This window comes from Homarus americanus, unplaced genomic scaffold (genome assembly GCF_018991925.1).
Source record: "Homarus americanus isolate GMGI-L3 unplaced genomic scaffold, GMGI_Hamer_2.0 scaffold14467, whole genome shotgun sequence".
Taxonomy (NCBI): domain Eukaryota; kingdom Metazoa; phylum Arthropoda; class Malacostraca; order Decapoda; family Nephropidae; genus Homarus; species Homarus americanus.
In genome coordinates, this window is record NW_024733734.1 from 3,618,942 (window position 1) to 3,635,089 (window position 16,148).

Genomic DNA, 16,148 nt, shown 5'->3' on the forward strand with positions numbered 1-16,148 from the left:
GCCAATCACTGGGGAGAACGCGAAAAGTGTGAAACTCTCTGATCCTGAGCTTAAGGTGGAAGGTCAAGACTAGGTCGGCGATCATACCCCTACGTCCGCACCATAGACCTAGTCTCTTGGCGTAGCTGGCTGTACGCTGATTGGCTGGTAAGCGAGCGGCAGGAGCTCAGTTGGTAGTTGTAGGGGAGAGGATGCACAACAATACTCCCCCTCCCCTCCGGGCGCGGCGGGAGACTGGTTGTTGGCAGGGTTGCGTCCCACAAGTGATACTGTAGGGGTATGTGATATTGGTTCACACTCAGGATGGGATGGAGAAAGGAAACTCACAATGTGCTTACTGTATACATATTGTATTGGATGCACAATGCAGCTTGTTGCTGGGTAGGTAGCATGGTAATAAGCGTTGAGTAGAGAGAGCTGGGTGGTGAGGGTGCCCAGAGTGAGGGCACACGGCTTGAGGGACGCCTAGGTCGCCGGCGGGAGCGGGAGCCGCCAGGCTGGCACGGAGGAGGAGGTGTTACTTGCTGGTGGCACTGTGTAGAAAGAGGCTGGTCACAGCGGTGTCAGGCCTTATAAGGCGGGGGTAGGCGTGGGTAGATAGTTGATCCCCGCTCTGTGGGCGGCGCTGGAGGCGTAGGCTGGGGAATTCAAGAAGGTTCGGTGCTTGTAGGAGAGGAATCCACTACAATACATACCGGGCAGGTGTACGTACGACTCGGCCGCTGAGGGTGATGACTCCGTCTAGTGACACAGAACCTGTGGGAGAATCAGGGGGAGAAGGAGGGTTTTGGATTCGAGGAGGTTGTACAGGCAATGGTTGTTGTGCTTCTGTCGTGGCAGGGGCAGCGTCCTAAGGGTAACTGGCTGGGTTGACTGGGTCAGGGGCAGGGGCCACGTCAGGAGGAGGGTCCATGAGAGCAACAGGTTCCACGACAGGAGCAGGTTCTACGTCAGCAGCAGGGTCCACGACAGCAACAGGGTCCACGACAGCAGCAGGGTCCACGATAGCAGCAGGGTCCACGTCAGGAGGAGGGTCCATAACAGGAGCAGGGTCTACGACAGCAGCAGGGTCCACGACAGCATCAGGGTCCACGACAGTAGCAGGGTCCAAGACCACAGCAGGGTGCAGGACAGCAGCAGGGTCCACGACAGCATCAGGGTCCACGACAGCATCAGGGTCCACGACAGCATCAGGGTCCACGACAGTAGCAGGGTCCACGACCACAGCAGGGTGCAGGACAGCAGCAGGGTGCAGGACAGCAGCAGGGTGCAGGACAGCAGCAGGGTCCACGACAGCAGCAGGGTCCACGACAGCAGCAAGGTGCAGTACAGGAGCAGGGGGTACCTGAGGGTGAAAAGAGGGTGCCCAGAAATGTCGTGGGTGGAGTGTTGCTGCCGCTGGTAACTGCGGGTAGACTGGTGCAGGCATAGTTTGTTGGGGGTGCTGCTGGGCTGGGGGCCCAAGGGGTAAGATGGCCGGCTTGACTCGGTCTATGCTGACAGTGTCGTGTCTGCCATTCCGGATAATCGTCAGGAACTTCACTGAACGGGTAACAACCTGGAAGGGTCCATCATAGGGGTGTTGTAGTGGGTTGCGGTGAGCATCATGCCTGACGAAAACATACTCGGCAGTGAGTAGTGCAGGAGGGATGTGCTCAGGGAACCGACGAGGCTGACGTGGAGCAGTAGCTCTAAATGCAGAAACTACTTGTCATAGCTTTTGGAGTAAGTCGTGACGAACGGCAGGAGTGGATTGGTGGAGGTCAGGAGGGAGTGAGAAATCTCCGGGTAGACGAAGGGGCTCGCCTAGGGTGAGATCTGATGGGCTACAGTCCATGTCCTCCTTGTGTGATGCATGGATGCCGAGGAGCACTAAAGGTAGAGCACCCGTCCAGCTATCGGGGTCGTGCTGTGCCTTGAGTGCGTCTTTCAGCTGCCGGTGAAACCGCTCTACCATGCCGTTGGATTGAGGGTGGTATGCGGTAGTGTGTTGCCGAGAAGTGCAGAGGAACTGTAGGAGGCTGTGCCAGAGTTGTGACTCACACTGGGCTCCTCGGTCAGTGATAACGGTTGCGGGGGGGACCCGAAGCGGGAAACCCAACCGGACATGAGGACGCGGAAGGCAGACTCTGCTGTAGCATTGGGCATGGGGATGGCTTCTGTCCACCTGGTGAAACGGTCGATGCAGGTGAAGATGTAGGTGCTACCGTAGGATGATGGAAGAGGTCCCATGATGTCGAGGTGCACTACTTGAAAACGTCCTTTGGGTATAGGGAAGGTTTCTAAGGGGGCCCGTGTGTGACGATGTATCTTAAAGGACTGGCAAGCCAGGCACTGCAGCAGATTTCCGAGTATCAGCCTTGATGGCGGGCCAGACGACATGTTGCGTGAGAAGGCGCTGGGAGGCCCGTAAACCTGGGTGGCTGAGACCATGGATACGGTCGAAAACTGCTCGGCGGTGGACGAGAGGCACGAACGGTCTAGGCTGCCCACAGGATAGGTCGCACCACAATTTGATGTTCGTGCCAGGAACAGGGAGTTCTTGGAGTGTGAGGCCTGAGGGAGATGTCTTGTATGCTGCCAGGTCTTCGTCGTTCTCTTGAGCTACGGCGAGCTGCCTGTAATCAATGGGTGGAGATGAGGGAAGAATGCTGGATATACAACGAGAGAGGGCGTCGGCGATCTCGTTGTGGCTGCCTTTAATGTGTTGGACGTCGCTGGAGAACTCCGAGATGTAAGCCAAGTGGTGAAGGAAACGAGGTGTATATGACTGGGAGGCTGAAGCAAAGGCGTGGACGGGGGGGTTGTGATCAGTGAAGATGGTGAACTGACGGGCCTCAAGGAAGTGCTGGAAATTCTTGACAGCCAGGTATATGGCCAGGAGTTCTCGATTGAAGGCGCTGTACTTGAGGTGTGGTGGTTGAAGCCGTTGTGAGAAGAAGGCAACGGGCATGAGAATTCTGTTGATCTCCTGCTGTAAGACGGCGCCCATTGCAGTAGAAGAAGCGTCTGTTGTGAGAGTGGTCCGGGCGTTAGGTGCGGGATGGGCCAGCCAGGAGGGTAAGGCGTGTGATGTGCTGTTTGATAGCGGTGAATGCCGTAACAGCCTCTTGAGTCCACACGAGAGGCTTGTGAGACGTCTTTGGGAGTCCCTTGAGAAGGTCGTAGAGGGGGACTAGGACGGTGGCAGCGTTGGCAATGAAGCGGTGGTAGTAGTTGACTAAACCCAGGAATTCTCGGAGTTTCTTCGCCGTTTCAGGTTTAGGGAACTCCCTAATGGCAGTTATCTTTTGTGGTAGGGGTTGGATGCCACTCGGCGAGACTCTGTGACCGAGGAAGTTGATGGAGGAGGCTTCGAAGACGCACTTAGCAGGATGGACTTTCATGTTGTTGTTCCGCAGGCGTTGGAGAAGGAGTTGTAGGTGGTGCTGATGCTCGGCAGGCGTCGACGATGCGACGAGGATGTTGTCTGTGTAGACGGGGACAAAATCGAGGTTGCGAAGCATATGGTCCATGTACCTCTGGAAAGTCTGTGCTGCAATGCGTAGGCCAAAACTCATGAAAGTATACTCGAAGAGTCCGAACGGAGTGGTGATGGCTGTCTTCTGGGTATCTGCAAGTGGTAGTGGGATCTGGTGGAAGGCACGCTCCAAGTCGATCTTCGAGAAGATAGTCTTGCCATGAAGTTTATGGTGGAAGTTCTGGACATGCGGAGTAGGGTACCTGTCAGGTTTGGTGACGAGGTTCAGGGCTGTGTAGTCACCACACACCCTCCAGTCGCCGGATGATGGCTTAGGAACCATGTGAAGAGGCGATGCCCAGGGACTCTTTGAAGGACGAATGATGCCGTTTTGCAGTAGTCTGTTGAATTTTGCCTTGGCTGTGTTCAGGAGCTCAGGGCACAGGCGACGAGGGCGGGAGAAGACTGGAGGTCCTTTGGTCTCGATGTGGTGGAAAATTCCCGACGTAGATGGTGGTGGAGAAATTCGGGGTGAGAAAAGTTCCTTGAACTCTTCGAGCAGGGAGGAGAACTCGTTGGACGGCGAGAGACAGATGATAGTGTCGGTGTCTTTGGCACATGAACCCTGGATCTTGCATGCTGTAGGCTCATGGATGAGGTATAGATGGCTTGGGTCGACGCCGAGCTTGTAGAAGGTGAGGAAGTCGAAGCCAAGGATGGGTTGAGGCACGTGTGCGACCACGAATGACCAGCGCAGGGTCTTGGGAAGACCGAGGTCTAAGGCGAGGATGCATGCGCTGTAGGAGGCGATGGGGGTATCTTTGGTGGCGAACAGGTCATAAGAGGGTTGCTTTGATGTGTCTTGTAGTGAGGGAGGGATGATGCTGACCGATGAACCTGTGTCGACGAGGAATTTCGTGCCAGAGGTGTGGTCGGTGACGTGCAGTAGTGAGACGCCTGAATGGACGAGGGATGAGGTGTCTACCAATCCCCGTTGTTGCTGTTTCCCGAGTAGGTGCAATGAGGCTCACAGTGTTGAGCATTGGAGCCGAAACGTCTGTGATACCAGCAGAGGGTAGATCTGTTGTGCTGGGGGCTGGCTGCGGTTTTCTGGGCAGGAAGGGCACGTCGGGGATTGTAGGGCGCAGTGCGTGAGTCAGGAACAGGCCCAGCAGCAGGCATGGAGGAGCAGAACTGTTCAATGGTGTCCATCCCGCGGTTCAAAGTTTGCAACAGGTCCCTGATGTTTTGTGAGGTATTGCTCGGCTGAGGGGTGTTACGGAGGTAAGTACTGGTATGGTCGTTGGGTTGTCCGCAGCGGCAAGACGCGCAGCAGCGCACTCGTTGAATATTCTGTCTGCCGAGGTTGCGTAGAGTTCTGGTGTCGTAAAGTAAAAGTAATCTACTGCTGACAGGGTGATGCGTACTTGTGTGGGGAGCTTTTGTGCATGAAGCTGGCGCAGGATAGAGTCAGGAAGTCTGTCTGTGTGCCGGGAGTTCAGCCTACACATCTCCTCCCTGAGTTGAGTTTCCAAGGAAGATAGAGGATTGGTTCTACAGGAGACTGCAGTGGGTCCGTTGGTAACGCGTCTTTAAGGTATCCCGCAGGGTAGTGAATTTGTTGTAATCTGGAGGGTTGGAAATGGTCTGTGAGACTTGCGTGGCGACTTCCGTGGGCAAGGAACAGAGCAGGGCGCCGTACTTTTGCTCGTCAGTAGCTTGTGATCCGATGAGGATTGCTTCCACATGAATTAACCAGTCCTCGACGTTGTGGTTGAAGGTCGGTAGAGAGATCCATCTGTCCATTCTTGCGGAAGTGTGTCACACCTGTTAGGGAAGGATGAGGGATGGGTGCTTGTTCCGACCCCCTTCCATGTTCACAATCTCCTGGGAGGGAGGTGAACAGTTGCAGGGGGGACTTCGGGACGAATACACTTTTTAGGGTGCAGGTCCTTAGGGCAGAACTAATAAAAAAAAAAAATAGGAGCGTAGGCAAAAGAGCTCAAACCACGTTTGGAATATCGCACATTAGTTGCTCTCCGGCTGTGATGTGGGTCACTCACATCGCCAGTGGGGAGAACAGACTAATGCGTTATAAACCTCACGGTCGTGAGATGGTGGAGTAGCAGGTGATGCAGGTAGGGCGGTTGGCCCGGACTGGCAGCAGACAGGGCGATCCTCACAGCTCCAGGAGTAAGGCAGCAAAGGGAGTGTGGTGTTCACAGCTCCGGGAGTCACCAATTGTAGTGTACAGTATGTGGCCAGTTGTCAATTCTCTTTGGTTGTCTATTGTCTCTTTGTATGGGCTCACATACGTACGTACATGTAAGATATCTCACGCTCAGGATTGAGGTAGGATAGAAACTCACAATGCGTTTTCTGTATATATATTGTTGTACAATGCAGTGCTAAGGAGTTGCAAGGTGATAAGTAGTTTGCTCAGAGGTCCTGTTGGGCGAGGAGCTTTCTGGGGCAGCTGATTGGTGAGGCGCTGTAGAGAGATGTTGCTGGTCCAGGCGGTCAGAGTAGAATGACCTCCCTTAATTTGACTTGACGTCTGTAGATAAGGTAGAAGGCTATTGCTTATAATGCTGGGTGGGAGGGCCGGGATTAGGATTGGAAGTTCTTTGGTGGCAATTTGGGGGAGAGGGGATTGGTTTTGGATCAAGGAAAAGAGGGAGGAAATTTGAAGGAAAGTAAGAGATTGACAGTATCCGGGCTCAACCAGATATGCCGAGGTTATAATAATTAGATTTGAACATCTTGCGTGATTAGGTTCTAGCTCTCAAGCCTTTTCATTTAGTTAAAAGTATGTTTATTTTTGAGGTAGCCATTGTTTCAAGGAAGGGGTGAAGACTTCTAGCCAGGTTCTTGTGGAGCTGGCTGAGCAACGTATCTTTTGTTTTAATAAGAGTGGAAGGAAGGGGCAACAAGACAAGGGTTGGAGAGGCCAAGGATTGTGTCCTTTGGTCACTCTCATCTTTTAATGAATCGTTTTGTTCATAGTATGGAAGTTTAATTTCTAAGAAGAGGTGAAGGATCCAACTTGCTACTTTTGTTCACAAGGAGGTGGTCCTATCTTTTTGGTTTAATTGAAAGATTGAAGCTTGACTTGAAGGTACAGTATTTAATGGCTATACAGTTCTTTTGTTTTTGTATTGAAATTGATAATTTTTAGATGTATTTTGGTATTGGTGGTGGGCTGTCAACTCTTATTCTGCTTAATCTGAACCAAGCGTTGTCTTCTCTTGCTCTTCTTACTGGTTCGTTGTCGAGCCAGTTTGCTACAGTTCCTGAGTCTAACTCTCGTACTTTTTCCCATGTCCTTTTGGCATGGATGTAGATGTCTACGTTTACTGCATTGATGTTGGTTCTTCTATGGAGTTCTTCGTTTGTTACTCTTTCTTCGTAACTGAAGTTATATATGAATCTTAGGCTTTTATTTTGTACCGTTTGAAGTTTCTTTTTTGACTTCTCGTTGCACTAAATGGTTGGTTGGTACAGTATACTGCCAGATCTGGGGTCACTAAATCTAAGGGGATAACTTAACTCTAATCTTAATTTCTAAGGGTCGCTGCCACCAGACCCCCTCTGGACAGCATGTAGCTCGTTAGGTAGCGGGCAGAGTGAACTAGGCATTGGGTTAGGTTTTCCATTGATCAGATCGATAAGGGTAAAGAAGGGTGAAACCATAACATGTCTTCATTGATTTATTTCTTATAAAACACACTGGTAAAAAAAAACATACATGAATTGGCCTTCCTCAGAAGAACAACGGAATTTTGGTTACCCAGCTGGGCCCCAGACTCCTACATTACTGGCGGGTCATCCACCCACTTATTGCATAACAATCGGTGAACGCCGTATCTCGGTCGTTCCTTCTTACAATATCCCTTAACACATCAGACTGTTCCACTGGTGTGGATTTTAGCACCGTCGGTTATCATACATAGTAGCACCATCTCAACACACCTGTTACACTCCATACCTGCAAGTATGGGACTCCTTGTGACTTTTAGGTATACACAACAGGCACCTCGTTCGCACACCGCCCTCGGTGGGTAAAGACGAGGGCTTCACCTAGAGACATACCAGCACTATTTCTACGCCTGGTATTATAGGTCGCTCCAAGTGACGACCGCAGAGTTTCTCACGGTCTCCTTATTTGTGACTATTCATTTGGAGTGGTGCGCTGGAAATCCACAGGTTCACAGTGGATTGGCATAGCGGGGAGTAGTCGCCACCTGTTGTGACGCTCAAAGGGATAATGGCGGCCGGGCGGCAAGGCACTCCGACCGCATGGAACCTGAGGTGACGGTAGAACGAGGAAGACTGAGGGCATTGCCCCGCCGCTCCTCATCACGTAGGCCTACAGTTTCCAATCCTTAATTTTCACTTTTGTTTCTTATGGTTCTCACCTGAACACTTTTCGGTATATTGTCAATCATGCCTTATAAACACATATTTTAATCCTAAATTACACACTAAGGTAAGGTCTTGGTTTGCTAGTTCGTGGGAAAATTCATGGGGTTATAATATCACGTGGCACCCAAGGCGGGTACATGACGCACCTTGAAACAAAGGCTGAATGTTCATGGCGGGGGTGTATCAACTTCACTTAAAACTGTAATGAGGGATCCTCCTCTCACACCTTGCACTATTTGAACACAGACATAAGATTCTCTGATCACTGTACCTATCGTGGGTATATGTCACGTGAGGATACGAGGTGTATTAAGTTCATACCGACGCATACAAGATATTTCCTTTCAAGTATAGTTTCTGGATCACTTCCAACACCTCACATAGTTCTGATACATTTATCCTTTTTCCAGATCATTGTTCTCATGTATTTTCATATGATATCTGTGGAAGTTATGTTCGCTACACGTTCACAGACGTAAATAGTATTGTAGGAATTCGTGGTATAATGTTGTCTAGCACTCAGGATGGATGGAAACTCTAAGGTGGTTTTCTTGTATAATATAAGTTATATGATAGACAGTCTGGTGCTGGAGGTGCCGTGTGGTGAGGAGTTGCTCAGTAGAGACGTTCGGTGAGTAGCGTGATGAAGGAGGTAGAAATGCAGGAGCTTCGTTAGAGAAGATGTTGCCTGTTGCTGGCCTCCTGGTTGAATGAATGCTGACAGCGTGGAGCTTGCTGGAGGAGGTGTTGCTTGTTCAAGAAGAGAGACCAGAATGAGAGCCGGTTGGTGAGGAAGCTCAGAGAAGGACAGCTGGTGGGTTGCCATGCTCGCTGGCGGGAGCGAGGACCGCCAGGCAGGCGGAGGAGAGGCTAGGGCCGCCAGGCAGCGGCGGAGGAGGAGGTGTTGCGTGTTGTAGAAGAGAGGCTAGAATGAATCTCAATGGAGAGACAGAGCTTATATACCCAGCAGCCGCGAGTCCTCTATGAGTCATGTTGGGAAAACCCGAGAAAGTCGCCGGTCTTGGTTCCGTTGCTAGGTAATCGTAACATCTGGTGTCGCCGCTCGCTTGGTTGCTAGGATACGGCGGCGCATCGGAATGAGGATAGCAGTTGTAGGGGAGACGTCCACTACAGTATGACCTTCAAACCCTGATCCACACTTAGTCTTACAGTACACTAGTCCGGCTCAACTGGACTTTAACATTCATCTTATGCATACCCTGAGTTCTCCTTAATGCTATGAATACATACACTTAATATGATATAACTGTACCTGGGTACAATACAACACATAGTCTAGGAACATTGAGTAGGTGAATTGTCCTTTATCAATGTTTCCCGTTTTCTGAGGTTCTACAAGCGGTGGATTTGAATGTTATATAGCGTAATATGAATTAATGGGATTTTTAGGAATGACAATGATGTGCGCAGTACACAGGCGGGTAGCACATTACTGATTTTATTAGTGCCGTGTATAATTTCCTTTTGTTTGGTTTGTTCAGTTTTTTAAATCTTCTTATTTCTGAGAGTTTGCTATGTAGTTTGTGGACTTTTTCATTGATGACCTCCCCGGCCAGCCTGTCCGTATTTATGTGATTCTGCCGCATGAGGAACAAGGCACGCATAGCCCGAGAGCCAATAACGGGGGAAAACGCGAAAGGTGTGAAACTCTCTGATCCTGAGCTTGAGGTGGAAGGTCAAGACTAGGTCGGCGATCATACCCCTACGTCCGCACCATAGACCTAGTCTCTCGGCGTAGCTGGTTGTACGCTGATTGGCTGGTAAGCGAGCGGCAGGAGCTCAGTCGGTAGTTGTAAGGGAGAGGATTCACTACACGTCCACCAGCTCCAAGTAAGGACACTCGACTGAGTAGTGCCCCCTGAGATGCTTATACACCTCAACTAGGTCACCCCTTGCCCGTCTGTAGTATAAGCTAGGCAAGTTCAGGCGCTCCAATCTCTCAGGGTAGCTGAGGTTCTGAAGTGCAGGCACCAGTCTAGTGGCCCTCCTTTGAACATTTTCAACCAACTGACAGTCCCTAGCATATCTCGGGGACCAGACGGGGTGACAGTACTCCAGATGGGGAAGCACTTCACTCTTGAAGATCGTTACAAGGGACGGACCGTCTAGATATCTGAACGACCTTCTTATAAGACCCAATAATTTATTTGCCTGGTTTATCTTCTTCTCGCAATGGCCCGAGAACTTCAGCTCATTGTCAACATACACACTTAGGTCCTTCTCACATTCAGTCTCAAATAGTGCAGTTTCTTCATCACATTGGGACATATGATACGCCTTCTTACCGTTGGTATGCCCCAGGTGCATCCTCTTACACTTCGTGACATTGAATCTCAGAAGCCATTTCTTCGACCATTCTTGGAGCCCACAGAGGTCCTTCTGCAGCTCTTCACAGTCCGCTTGGTTCTTGATTTCCCGAATTAACTTGGCGTCATAGGCAAACATTTGTATGGAGGAGTGTACAACGTCACACAAGTCATTTATGAAACAAACAAACAACAGCGGGCTCAATACACTGCCCTGTGGTACCCCGCTTGTGACAGGTACGGATGATGATTTCGTGCCATTAATTACCACAAACTGCTTGCGGTCATGTAGAAAGTCCACGCTAGGACATTTCCCCGAATACCATACCCTTCCAGTTTCATTTTCAGCCTTTCGTGGGGTACACTGTCGAAAGCCTTGGCAAAATCTAGGTAAATATTGTCGATATTACCACCCCCGTTCCAGAAAATGAGTCCAAATATCCAATACCTTGAGCAATTGTGTTAAGCAGGAGCGTCCTGGCATAAAACCGTGTTGGCAATCCTTTACAAGGTTGTTTCGTAGTAGATGTTCCATTGCGGCATCTCTGATAATATACTCTCAAGTACTTTACATATTATGCTGGTCAGGCTCACCGGTCTATAGTTGTACATGGAGTGACGATCGCCCTTCTTGAAGATAGGACTCACATAAGCCATTTTCCATTCACTGGGGACCTTATGTTCATCCAGGCATTTACAAAACCGGATCCTCAGGGGCTCGGGAAGCTCGTTGCACAACTCTCTTAGCACTCTAGGATGCACCATGTCAGGGCCGGGACTCTTATACTTTTACTTTTATCCTCTTCACCACTGATCGGCTTGTTAGCCGCTTGGGCGATCGGTCACGTCTCTGATTACTTTTCTTTTTCATTTAACTTCTTCACCAAAAGATCGGCTCGTTAGCCGCCCGGTATACTGCCAGACTGGGGTCACTAATTCTAAGGGGAAATACTTAACTCTAATCTTAATTTCTAAGACCCCCTCTGGACAGTACGTAACACGTTAGGTAGCGTGCAGAGTGAACTAGGCATTGGGTTAGGTTTTTCATTGACCAGATCGATAAGGGGAAAGAAGGGTGAAACCATAACATGTCTTAACTAATTTATTCTTTATAAACTATGTAGTAAAAAAAAAACAATTGAGCTGGCCTTCCTCAGAAGAACAACGATGAGTTTGGTTACCCTGCTTACAATATCATTTAACACTTCGGACTGCTCCACCTGTATGGAATATAGCACCTTAGGTCATCATACATAGTAACACCATCTCACCTCCCTGTAGCACCAGCTCACCACACCTGTTATACTCCACACCTGCAAGTATGGGACTCCTTGTGATTTCTAGGTGCACACATGAGGCACCTCGTTCGCACACCGTCCTCGGTGGGTAGAGACGAGGGCTACCCCCAGAGACATACCAGTACTGTTTCTGCGCCTGGCATTATAGGTCGCTCCAAGTGACGACCGCGGAGTTTCTCAAGTATTTCCTTATTTATGCCTACTCTTTTGGGGTGGTCTGCTGGGGATCCGCAGGTTCACAGTGGAATAGTATAGCTGGTAGTTACCTCACATGGTGGGACGCTCACAGGGAGAATGGCCGACGCCCAGCAAGGTGCTCCGACCGCGTGACCTGAGGTGACGGTAGAACGGAGGATACTCAGAAATAATGCCTGATGGGCGGTTATCACACACCCTAACACATTACTATTACACTTATACATCAGGCAAAGCTTTAAACTGTAATAACTGCTATATAAGCCTTTTTTTACAGGACGGGATATAGCTCGATAGAGAACAATGACCTGAGATGACGATAGAACGGAGGATACTGAGGGCAGTGCCCTGCCGCCCACCACTGCGTATGCCTACAGTTTCCAATCTTTAATTTTTACTTTTATTTCTTACGGTTCTCACCTGAACACTTTCCAGTATATTGTAACTCATGCCTTATAAACACATATTTTAATCCTAAATTACACACTAAGGTAAGGTTTTGGTTTGCAGGTTCGTGGGTAAATTCATTGGGTTATAATACCAACGCGGCACACCCGAGGCTGGTACACAGGACGCTCCCCTTAAAACAAAAGCCGAATGTTCATGGCGTGGGTATATCCACTTCACTTAAAACTGTAATTAGGGATCCTCCTCTCACACATGGCACTATTTGAACACAGACATAAGATTCCCTGATCACTGTACCTGTCGTGGGTATATGTCACGTGAGGATACGAGGTGTATTAAGTTCACACCAATACATACAAGATATTTCCTTTCAAGTATAGTTTCTGGGTCACTTCCAACACCTCACATAGTTCTGACATATTTATCCCTTTTCCAGATCATTGTTCTCATATATTTTCATATGATATCTGTGGAAGTTATGTTCGCTACACGTTCACAGACGTAAATAGTATGACCTTCAAACCATGATCTACACTTAGTCCTACAGTACACTAATCCGGTTCAACTGGACTTTCCCAATCGTCTTATGGATACCCTGAGTTCTCCTTGATGCTATGAATACATACAATTAACATTATATAACTGTACCTGGGTACAATACAACACATGATTCAGTAACATTGAGTAGGTGAGTTATCCTTTATCAATGTTTCCCTTTCTCCGAGATTCTACAAGCGCGGTGGATTTGAATGTTATGTAGCGTAATATGAATTAAATTTTTTTTTTAGGAATGATAATGATGTGCACAGTACACCGGGCGATCGGTCACGTCTCTTTCACGCACTGTTGGCAAATACTGGGCAGTGGGCATGCACCGGCTCCTGAATGTACCTGAACCCGCTCCAGTGTTGGTCAAGTCTTGTCTTGAAAGAGCTCACACTCGGTGCCGTCACAACACTCTCTGGTAGATTGTTCCAAGAGTAGGATCTTTAGCTTTGACAGTTTATTTCTAATACCCTCTTCTGTGAACACTTTGGGTCAGTGCTGTGTCGAACCGTCTGTCCTCAAACGCAGGAGGGTTAATCGCATCCTCTCTTGTGAATACAGAGGAAAAGAAGCTGTTCAATGCCTCAGCTTTATCCTGGTCAGAATCTGCGTAACTACCATCTTCAAGCCTCAGGTCTGATACTCCTACTCGTGTTTTTAATTTCGATTTTGCATAGCGATAAAACGCCTTTGGGTTTGATTTGGCCTCGCTTGCAACCAGCCTCTGGAACTCCTTTTCAGCCCTTCTACATTCTATCTTTGCTTGGTTTCTGCCTCTTGCATACATCCTCCTGTCCTGCTCATCGTTTGACCCAACCCACGTCTTGAATTTCTGGGTTTTCTTCTTAACTTTGTCGACCGCCGCATGGTTCATGTGTAGGGATCCCCTCTTATTCCTAAAGGCACTGGTTTCATTCTTGGGTATATATTTATTGATCAAATGGGTCACTTTACTAGTTATGATATTCTTTTACTTTTTACTTTTATCCTCTTCGCCACTGATCGGCTTGTTAGCCCGCTTGGGCGATCGGTCACGACTCTTTTCCTTTATATTCTTCACCAAAAGGTCGGCTCGCTAGCCGCCCGGGCGATCGGTCACGTCTCTGTCACGCACTGTTGGCAAATACTGGGCATGCACCGGCTCCTGAATGTACCTGAACCCGCTCCAGTGTTGGTCAAGTCTTCTCTTGAAAGAGCTCACACTCGGTGCCGTCACAACACTTTCTGGTAGATTGTTCCAAGAGTTTACAACCCTCACTCCGAAAAAGTTTGCCCTCACGGTTTTCCGGACTTGCGGCTTCTTCAGCGTAGTGTCTGCGTTCTTGTGCCTTAATGAGTCAGGCCAGTTGATACCCCTCATCTCTTCCCTCATCCCGCTGTAATTTCCCTTGTAATATTTGCACCGTGGCTTGGCCTTATCCTGAACTAGGTAACAGCTAAATCTGAATGACAACACTATATGGTGACTGGTGCCAACTGGGGCAAGGTGTTCCAGTTTGGCCACCATACCCTCCTCGTTTGTTATGATGAGGTCAATGGCTTGGGTGTTTGCTCCACTCTGTAATGTGTCGGGTCTCTAACATGTTGGAACAGAAAATTATCTCTCAGAGTTTCTACAAAAAGAATAGCAGGGTTATTCAAGTCATTTGGGGCGAACTCGTTTCTCCAGTCGATGTCGCCATAGTTAAAGTCCCCCATGATAAGGAGGTGGCTAGGGTTGAGCATCGCCTCGTTGTCTATTAAGGCTCTTAAGTTCCTTTTATTTAGTGGGCCACAGTGGCTGGGAGGGTAGTCACATTTATTTTTTTGTTAATTGTTTATGTGTTAGTTAAACAGTTGTGTTAGTCGAAAAGTACACTGTATGGAGAGGCCTGCCAGGTTCTTAATGGAGCTGGTAGGTCACTCTTATCTTTATGGGGCAGGAGACGGTTCAATTACATTCTTTCTGGCTGATTTAAACCAACCATGTTCTTGGATTTTTTTCAATATCGATATTATTTATCCAGTTTTGGTAAGTTTCTGTGTTGAGTTCAGTCACTTTGTTCCAAATATTTGCGGCTTTGTTGTGTATTCCTAGCCTGCTCCTCAGACACTTCTCGAACATCCTAGCACCACCCAGAGACGCCTGGGAGGTTCTAGAACGTTCTACTCTGATCGAGGCTTATAATAATAAGTAAATCATTACAAAAATGATGCAATACATTCTAGATTATTCTTACATAATTAATACATCAATATATACACGAAAATTTCACTAAATTTGCCAAAATAAATGCTGCATGGGATAGAAAACAATCAAAACACCTAGTTTACAAATTTATAATACGAAATTATGCCTCGGCATAACAATAGCATAATAGAATATAACAGATTGTCATCAACCCAGGTAGAACTGGTCATATTTTAGATAGTACCTGTATGTATATGTATGTATATTATGTATGTATATTATGTATGTGCTCCATTTATATACTATTTATTCAGCCTAGCTAGTAGCGTGTGGCATGTATTTATCAATGTCCCACGTGCTTAATTAATGTGCCTGGCGACATATGGAAGCTGTTAATGTGTCACTTGCCATACGTCGCCTAGAGAGCAGTTGACCAGCAGACAGGTTGAGGAGCGCTACTCCCCTTGTGTACATATCTCTTATCCAGTAAATTGAACCTACAAAACCATACAGGTGTTTGTGTTCTCTCCTGTATATAGAACTTAATACCCAGAACACGAGCAGTACCTAACTTCAAACGTGTACTGTCGCCACACCCAGAGGATGATCTTTGGCAGACATCCTGAATTCAATAGGTAAGAGCCTAAGAGGCTAAGGTGTATAAGCATCACCATCCCATAAAATCCCCAAGAAGGGAGTAGGGACAGGCCCAATATTAGTTAACTGCCTCGGGTTAAGGAAACTACAATTTCAGAAAATTGCTGTTTCCCTCGAATCTTTTCGGTTTGATGTGTAGTGGACCCCATCCCCTACAAGTGACGACTGAACTCCCGCGCGCCTACCAGCCAATCAGCGTACAGATTTAGATTAGAAAATGCTAGTGACAGGGGGGAAGGAGGTTCAGGGGAAGAATAAAGGGAGGATTGAAGTGAATTTTAGGAGGAGAGAACAGATTCAGTGGCTAAACACCGCTTGCGTGAGGGATTATAAGATGGAGGCAGCAGCAACTCGCCTGGACGCTGCAGGGAGGCGACAAGACAAAGCCAGGCTAGCGTCAGGTCAAGCGTCAGGTGCGTGTTGGGTTGGGCAATGGATGCTCAGTGCTTGGTCGGCTTGATTGTGTTTTGGTTTCTTGTGTGGAGGAGATGTCTTGGTCTTCTTAGCTAGCGATGCCGGTAGACCTACTCTCCAGTGCGGACGCACACGTAGCAACGCTAGGACCAGAGTGCCGGGTGTGCCTGGCTTCCTCCTCTGTGATTGGTCATCTCGCTACGCTCACCCCAAATCTTGATGTTTGTAAATTGTGTAAATACGGCCAT